Genomic DNA, 8,595 nt, shown 5'->3' with positions numbered 1-8,595 from the left:
ATAGATAGATAGATAGATAGATAGATAGATAGATAGATAGATAGATAGATAGATGATAGAGATAGATAGTATAGATGCAAACATAGACAGATACACAGATACAGATATAGATATAGGCACATAGATGAATATAGATGTAGTTGTAGATATGGAAGTATATATAGAGAAACTGTAGTGGAAAGGGGGCTGGATTCAGTCAGAGGATCTGAGTTCAAATCATGGCTCTTCTATTTATGTGTCTGACCTTGGACAATTCACTTAGCTTCTCTAAGCTTCAATTGCCTCATCTATTAAATGAGGAAGAGTGAGGTAGATGATTGATCTTCCAGCTCTAAATCTGTGATCCTGTGTGAATTGTATACAGTCCGTGAAAGTTGGAGGTTTAGGATTGGAATAGTTTAGGGGTGGGTTGGAAGACCCTGCCCAGGATGGTCCAGAGCAATTGTTCTATCTGGGCAAAAGAAGGGACATATGGTATTACTGGATACCAAGTACGTTCGGCAAATTCAAAGACTGGCTTCGTGGTAGAGGGCCAGTTACAAATTCTATGCTCATCCCTTTTCCTCTCCCTATAAAAAGGCAGAGATAAGGAATCACAGGTTATATTCAAATTTTATAAAAATCTCGATTCTGAGGAAAAGTACAGTTTCTGGTCAGACTGACATGGGACTTTGCTCTGCTATGATGCTTGTCTTTTCAAAATTATATTTGGTTTACCATTAAATAGACTAAATGCCTCCTCTTCCCTGTAATCAATATGGGAAAGTCCACCAATGAAGTCACTTTGGAGTTCTGTATTTTCCTGAGAGGCTGCAGAGGGGGCTCACAGTCAGTATAGACTTCTTGATTCCACGAACAGCTATGGTTCCGTTATGCCACTCTCTATTTCACAGTAAGTGATATTAGAGTTACCTCTTCCACGTTGGGACTTTTCCCATCATGATTTCAATATATCACAGGTTGGCATAAGAAATTAAATGGGAATTTTTTGGGAGTTTTGTGGAAGCTGGAGATTACACAGATCCTATGACCAAATACTTAACTCAAATTTTATAATAAGGTACTATAAATATGCCATAAAAGAAAAAGAAAATCTGGACTTTTTCTCTGGTATGAAGGGAGGGTCAAAAAATTTTGCATGGATTTGTACTTCACATTGGTATTGTGTTTGGTGTTTTACAAAATATTCTGATGTACCTTGTGCCATTCATGCCCTATCCTAGCCCCCTAAAGTAGGCAAGACAACCATTATTAATCCTGCTTTATAGATGAGGAAACTGAGCTATAATTAACCACCCCTCACCCCTATCCCAAGGAAATAAACATTGGATGAACTAAAATGATCTTATAATCACTAAGGTAGCTAGGTGGCTCTGTGGCTAGTGTCAGACTTGAAATCAGGAAGCCAGGAATTTGAATCCTAGTTTTGACACTATCTGTGTGACCCTACTTAATCTTGCTTAACTTCAGTTTCCTTATCTGTAAAATGAGGTTCATAATAGTTAGCAATAATAACAATATCACAGGATTGTCCTGAAATTCAAAGGTAATAAAGCTCTTTGCAAACTTTAAAGTATTATGTAAATACCAGTTATCATCATGAGTAAGAAATAGGGCTGGAAAAGGTACTTAAAAACCTTGTCTTAGAGTCAAACAGAGAATATGGTTCTTGAGGCATGATTAATGCAGATAATTTTAACTTGAATGAGTAGCATATGCAGCTTCAAAGAAAGCATGTGTTCCCTTAGTGAACACCATTAGTATTGAACAAATCTCAAAAGAGCCTGTAGTTGTTTTTGGATGAGGATCCCAAATGTATTCAAAACCTGGTCTGGCTGGAATTCTTGCATCATTTACAGAGGTGCCTGCTGTGGTGGGAATACAGAAAAACTACCTTTACAGGAAGCCTCAAAAATAGTTTTCAGAAAGTATTAGACCTACTAAAATGCTGTTTTGCCCACAAGATTTACATTGGTCACAGTGCCCCCCTCTAACTCTCTCCACACCTCCTTCTTCCCACCTCATCAGGCTACTAGAATACAAGCATCTGTCTGCAGCAAATATTGCCATTTCCTATGGAAACCAAACTAAAATAAAGAAAAGTTAAAGGAGAGAAATAATATGTCAAATTTCCTTTAGGCCAACAACCCCATTTTCTATGAGCCCAACCTGACAATGCAGGCCAGTAATTGCGTTCTTGGCTGCTTTAGTTGTTTTAGCACCATTGGAAACTAAGAATTGAAATGTACAACAGGAGGAAATTGAATTTTTAATCCTCTTTCACCTTAATTCCAAACTGGCTTGGACTCAAAATTAAAATTTAGGCCAATGTCTCCATTTGCCATTGTCCAGTACCTGGAGAAAGACTTAGAATTAGAGCTGGCTTCAGTCATTATAAATTTAGGCTGTCTAACCTCTCTTGGCCCTCACTGGTGCTCAGCAGTATTCTTCAGCTTTTTAAAAAAATATTCTCTCTTATCTCCTCCAACTTTTCTTCTAGACACTCTTCTCTTTCCTCCAGCCTCACCAACTCTGCTGGCATCCATACTTAGAGCAAATGACCTAGGGCCCTGCTTCACTGAGAAGATCAAGGTTACCCATTGTGAATTCTTTTACCTTTGCTCTTCCACATATCAGAACTCAGCAGCTACATAGAGTACTGGGCTTACCATCAGAAAGACCTGAGAGGGGCGGCCAGGTAGCACAGCAAGTAAGAGCACCGGCTCCAGTGTTGGGACGACCTGGGGATCAAATCCGGGCTCAGACACTCAGCACCACTCCCAGAAATAACTGGCCGTGTAACCTTGAGCAAGTTACTTAACCCCGATTGCTTAAAAAAAAAAAAAAAAGAAAGACCTGAGAACCAGTCCTGCTTTAGACCTTTACTAGCTGCCTGATCCTGGGTACCTCACTTTAACTCTTGGACTTCCCTTTCCTCATACAAAAATGAGGGGATTGGACTTGGTTGTCTAATATCTAAATCTTTGAATCTTTTTTCTTTTCTATCTTAGAAGTGGAGCTATGTCTGCTTTGCACTAGAGCTATTTTTTTTTCAGTCATGCGCTTGATCTTGTGCCCTCTAACTTGGTCATCAATCTTTCTTCCCCTCTCTCATGCTTCTTTGGTCTCTCCTCATCCAATGTTTCCTTCCCAACTGACTACAAACATTGTCAGGTCTTCTTAATCCTAAACAAACAAATCCTTTATTTTCTTTGAGATGCTATCTCATCTCCCTCCTCTGCTTCATTGCCAAATGTCTTGGGAAAAAAAGCAATCAAATCCCAAAGTCTTAATTTCACTGAAGTAAATTTATAATTCAAAACTCTCATTTTAAAGAATGAGAAACTGAGGTAAAAAAGAGATTTAAATCACTTATATATCCCTCAAAAATTTAAAGCCTAATTTCTTTCCCTGATACTCTAGAGAAATTTCTCTTTTAATAGTCATTGATGATATCCTTATCATTGATGATGTCCTTAATCTCTTTGGGGGAGTCATCTCCAGTCATTCTGTTCTATATTTTTCCGCTGGACCAAGATGGTTCCAGAGAAGAAAATGAGGTTGGTGGCTTTGCACAGTCCTCCCTCACTTAAATACAATTCACTTACAAGGCATGGTATCACCTTCCTGATGTCATGGTCCTCTTTGAGAATGAAGAATAACCTGTGAGTAGTCAGAGTTGCCCACTGGGGACCCAATTGGCCAGTTACAATTGGGCAATGCAGCGTCTTCCTTCCCCCTTCCCTCCCCTTCCCTTCCCTTCTCTTCCCTCTTCCCTTTCCTTTTCCTTTTCCTTTTCCCTTACCTTCTTTCTGTTTTCCTTTCCTTTTCCCTTCCCTTCTCTTACCTTTCTTCCTTCTTCTTCCTCTGTCCACATAAGATATCATATGCTTACATTCAGGTGCTCTTCCCAAAGGAATATAAATTTGGATGGCTAAAACCTACTAAGATATCTTGGAGTTTATGAACTAGGTTGCTTTCTTAAAGACCATGCCTTAAACCCTATTCACTCTGGCTTTTACTGAGTGGTCAACAATAGGTCCCAGCCCAAGCCCTGTGTGGTCATCGTTTGGGCCCTGATGGCTCAGAGTGAGTGTAAGTAGCAATTATTTCTGTTTTGACTAGAAATCCTGAGGGTCTTCCCTTCCCAAGTTGATTTTATTTTTTTTACTAAGTAAAAGAGGCCATTCTTTGCCTCATTTATTACCTAGCCTTAATCACTGAATGGGCTTTGCCTCAGTCAAACCCAGACCTGGGAAAGATCTTAGTTTTAAAAGGTCAAGTCTCCCACTACATCGGGGACCATCTCCAGTTGTCCTGATCTATATCTGCCACTGAATGCAAATGGCTCTGGAGGAGAAAGTGAGGTTGGTGACTTTATACAACCCTTCCTCACTTAAATACAATTCACTTGCAAGTCATGGCATCCCCTTCCCAATTTTATGGCCCTCTTCAAGAATGAAGGACAGACAACAAGTCTTCTTTATATACCTTTCTTTAGGTATAAAACACTATTGATTAACTTTCCCCACTACTTTAATATCTTTTTCTTCCATGGCTTTTTTGGCACTAGACCCATTTTCTTCCTTTCTCTGTCTCATTTGCTGTGCTTTTTATCAGCCTCTTTTGACCTCTCCAGATCTCTAAAAGAGACCACCCAATAACTCATGCTCAGAACTTTGGTGTTACCATTGGCTCTAAACTTTCCCCCATCCAAGTCAGTTACCAAAGTCTGTATTGCTTATGTAACTTTACTTGAATATGTCCCCTTCTTTTTACCACTCCTGCTGCCTACTGGTTGTCATTACCACCTGCCTTGACTACCCCGACTGTCTCTGAATTGTACTCCCTCATTAGGTCTCTCCCTTCCATTCTTACCTTAATCCAACTACTACCATATAAATAATCTTTTTATATGCAGATGTGATCATGTAACCTTCTATGTTCATGATATTTAAGTGACTTACTCTTGCTTACAGGATAAAGTCCTAACTCCTTAATTTGACATTCAAAGCCTTCTTTAACCTCCTGTCTATCTTCTAGTCTTACCTCTACTTGTGCTACACTTTAGTCACACTACACTGCTTCTTTCTTATTACATATCAATCAGTAAGCAAACATTTTTTAATTGTTTACTGAGAACCAGGCAATTTGCTAGTCAAGGAGATAAAAGGGCCTTTCTTTATATCTCTAGTACAGTACCTGGAATATAGTACCTGGAATAAAGTAATATATATATATATATAATATATATTACAGTTTTATAGTAATAAAATAAATATTTGTTGACTGACTGAGCCCAACCTCCCCTATTTTGCAGATGAAGAAAGTGACTTGCACAGAATTTTACAACTAATAAAAGGTGTCTTAGGCAGGATTTGAACCTATCCCTTTCTACTTATTGTTGTCTACTTCTTTTGTTCTCTAAGAGGAAAGGTAGGTAATGCCTGCTGTGCAAAGTAGGTAGGTAATGCAGGACTGTGCAAAGTCACCAGCCTCACTTTCTCCTCTGGAGTCATCTGGGTGCAGTGGCAAGATTTAGATCAAGACATCTGGAGATGGCCCCTACCTCTTTCTTACTGCAAATACAATGCCTTATCTGCTGTTCCATATTGCTCTTATGTGCTTATTCTCTGACTGCTTTTAAAGTCACATGAAGAGCGCTGAGTCTGTTTTCATATAGACACCCACTCCCTCAAGGTGATTTAATTTCACACATGGAGACTAAGATATTAGAATTATGCCAATGAGATATAACACCTATTAGGGTTTCCCATCACTGCTCCTAACACTATACTCCCTCCTTGGGGATTGGCGATAGGAGTCTGCATACACTCAAGGTCATTGATTGGACACGACTTAGGACACCTGTTTCTGAACACATCCTTAACCTTAGTTCTCTCTGCACTACCATAGATCAAGATTCACCCTAGGAATAAATTCAGTCTTTAGGAATCTACATCTGAACTATCTCCCCTAAACTATCAGAAATTTGTACCCCAAACTCCTCCTCACTTATAGTTAAGTCTGTTTCTATATAGTCACCTCATTCTCTAACCATACTCAATTTTTAATTTCTTCAATAACCACTATAAGCACACCACTATTTCATCCAAATTTCATTCCCTGCATTCCATACACCCCAGCTTTCAACACCCTCTATCAAAAACACCAAGGGGTCTGTTTCCAAACACATTTATTCCATACGTTACCAGCATCAGAAGAACGTCTCTACTGCTCTCTTACAGCATAGAAGGCAATTTCCAGTTATGCATACCTGCACAAATTCTTTTTCCTTCCACAAATAGATGTCTGTCTTTCAAGTTGTGCATCCCTAGAGTATAATAATAGCAATTTATATAATAGAGAAAAATGCAAAATGGCCCTTAGTTCTATACATCTTTTTGTTTTTGTAGTGACCCAATACAATCTAAATGACAAATATTTATTAAAGAATTGTGCTAGGTACCATAGACTGAGACAAAACAAAAAGAATTAGTTCTGTCCTAAAGTAGGAGTGGTAGAGTACAGAAAAAGGAGTGGAGGATTCTAAACATAACACAAGACTTGGCAGCAACTCCCACAACTGTGGCAGGGAGCAAAGAGAGGAAAATTTTAAAGAACATATGTCAAAGATAAATACATACTTAATTGTAACTGAATTTGAATGTGATGAAATCACTAATAAAATAGAAGAGTATAGCAAAATGCATTAGAAAGCAGAATACAATAATATATTGTGTATAAGAGTAGCATTTCAACTAAGATTGCCACAGAGTTAAAAAGAGGGAATGAAGTAGAATTTATTAGGCTTCAACAACATTCAAAAAGCAATAGCAGCAATCATTTCAGTCAAGAAAACAGTAGAAATAGATATAGTAAAAAGAAGTGAATAGAGAAACTACATTATACTTAAAGTTACCACAATGAAATAGTATTCATGCTTAATGTATGTATACTGGATACACATATATGTATATATGTACTCACACACATATGTATATGCAACAAAAGGCATAATATCTAGTACTTAAAGAAAAAATCAATCTAATTAAAGGTAAAAAAGACAGCAGGGCTTTTAACAGTTAGGGAAATCAAAGTGCCCCTTTTAGAACTACACAATTCTTTCTCTCTCTCTCTTTTTTTTTTTTTTTAGCAATTGGGGTTAAATAATTTGCTTAAGGTTACACGGGCCAGTTATTTCTGGGTGTGGTGCTAAGTATCTGAGCCCAGATTCTATCCCCAGGTCATCCCGACATTAGGGCCGGTGCTTTTACTCGCTGTGCTACCCGGCCGCCCCTGAACTAGACAATTCTAACAAAAAGAATTACAAGATAGAAATTGAGGACATGAATAGAACTTTAGGAAAGTTAGACATGAAAATTTTATAGCGTTTATTGAATGGGAATAGAAAATAGCATATATACATATACATTTCTTTCTTAATACATCTATTCACATATATATATATATATACATGTCTGTGTAGCAGCAAGCACCCCAGCGTTCCCAGGGTGGCTGCCAGCACAGGTTCTTGAATCTGCTTTGATAAAGGAAAGCAACTCAAAATGGGTTAACAAGTTTACTTTAATCAGTCAAATATGTATCGTTTACCTAGTTCAGGGGAAAAAGGTCAGCACCCCAAACTTCAAAGTATACAGGCAGAATTATCAAGACAGAAACAGATCAAGTAGACAGCTTTCCAAACTGTTCAGCCATTACATCCTTACCAAATCAGCATCTGGGTTTTTCAAAGCCGGGGGCCTCTGGACAACGGCTTCCCAGAATCCAGGTCAAATCACAGAACACTTCTCAAAGTGAGCCCCAAAACAAAGCTACACATCAGGGCTTATATAGCCTTCTCCTGGCTCAGAGAATGTAACAACCTTCTAGACCCACTGGCCAATCAAGAAGTATCTACTGAAAAACAAGCCTCCTACCCCAAGCTCCAGGTGCACTTTAGCCTAGGGGCAGGGAAGATCTTTAAAAATTTACATTCCCATTACAGTCTGTTAGTATTTCTCAGCAGTCCATGGCGCTTTTATACAAATTGGCCATATCTGAGAGCATTCAAATCTCATGAATTCCATAAAAAAAGGAAATATTAAACACATCTTTTACTGACCATGAGATAATCCATAGAAGGCATTTCAAGAAAGGATCCAAACTTAAAGAGAGCACAAATAATACAATCTTAAAGAATAAGTGGGTCAAAATAAAATTGTGGAAACTATAGATAGTTTCATTATAGAAAATGATAATGAGGCAACATTCCAAAAATTCTGGAATGTGGTCAAAGCAGTTCTTAGGGGAAATTTTATATCTCTAAACACTTTTATCAACACCAGAGAAAAAGGACAGATAAATATATTGAGTAAGCAATCAAAATAATTTTTTAAAAAAGATTTATAAAAATGGAAATCCTGAAAAATGAAAAAATATTAGTAAAATTGACAGGAAAATCCCTAAACATTGAATAGATGAATAAAGAAGAAGATATGTGTATATGTACACACATACCATATACACACATATATGCATGTGTTTACATATATACACATACATGTACACATATGAATTGGGAAAATACATATG

At 37.8% G+C, this 8,595-nt stretch overlaps 1 long non-coding RNA gene across 1 annotated transcript in view; it reads right to left on the bottom strand.

Moving 5' to 3' along the window:
* The window catches only part of LOC138170459 (uncharacterized), a 23,307-nt gene extending 15,448 nt beyond the window's left edge, over positions 1-7,859 (bottom strand). Inside the window, exons 1-3 of the long non-coding RNA XR_011170631.1 lie at positions 7,731-7,859; positions 6,278-6,334; positions 2,670-2,830 (exon numbers count right to left, since the gene is read on the bottom strand). This is a non-coding gene — a long non-coding RNA (uncharacterized lncRNA). The remainder of the gene's footprint in view (positions 1-2,669; positions 2,831-6,277; positions 6,335-7,730) is intronic.
* Between the last annotated feature and the right edge of the window lie 736 nt (positions 7,860-8,595).

The sequence above is a fragment of the Petaurus breviceps genome, unplaced genomic scaffold, assembly GCF_028583685.1.
Source record: "Petaurus breviceps papuanus isolate PSGF00001 unplaced genomic scaffold, PetGlider_PUasm1.0 126, whole genome shotgun sequence".
In the NCBI taxonomy this organism is placed as follows: Eukaryota; Metazoa; Chordata; class Mammalia; order Diprotodontia; family Petauridae; genus Petaurus; species Petaurus breviceps.
Note: the sequence above shows the minus strand (reverse complement) of the source record. Positions and strands in the feature narration are given on the sequence as shown.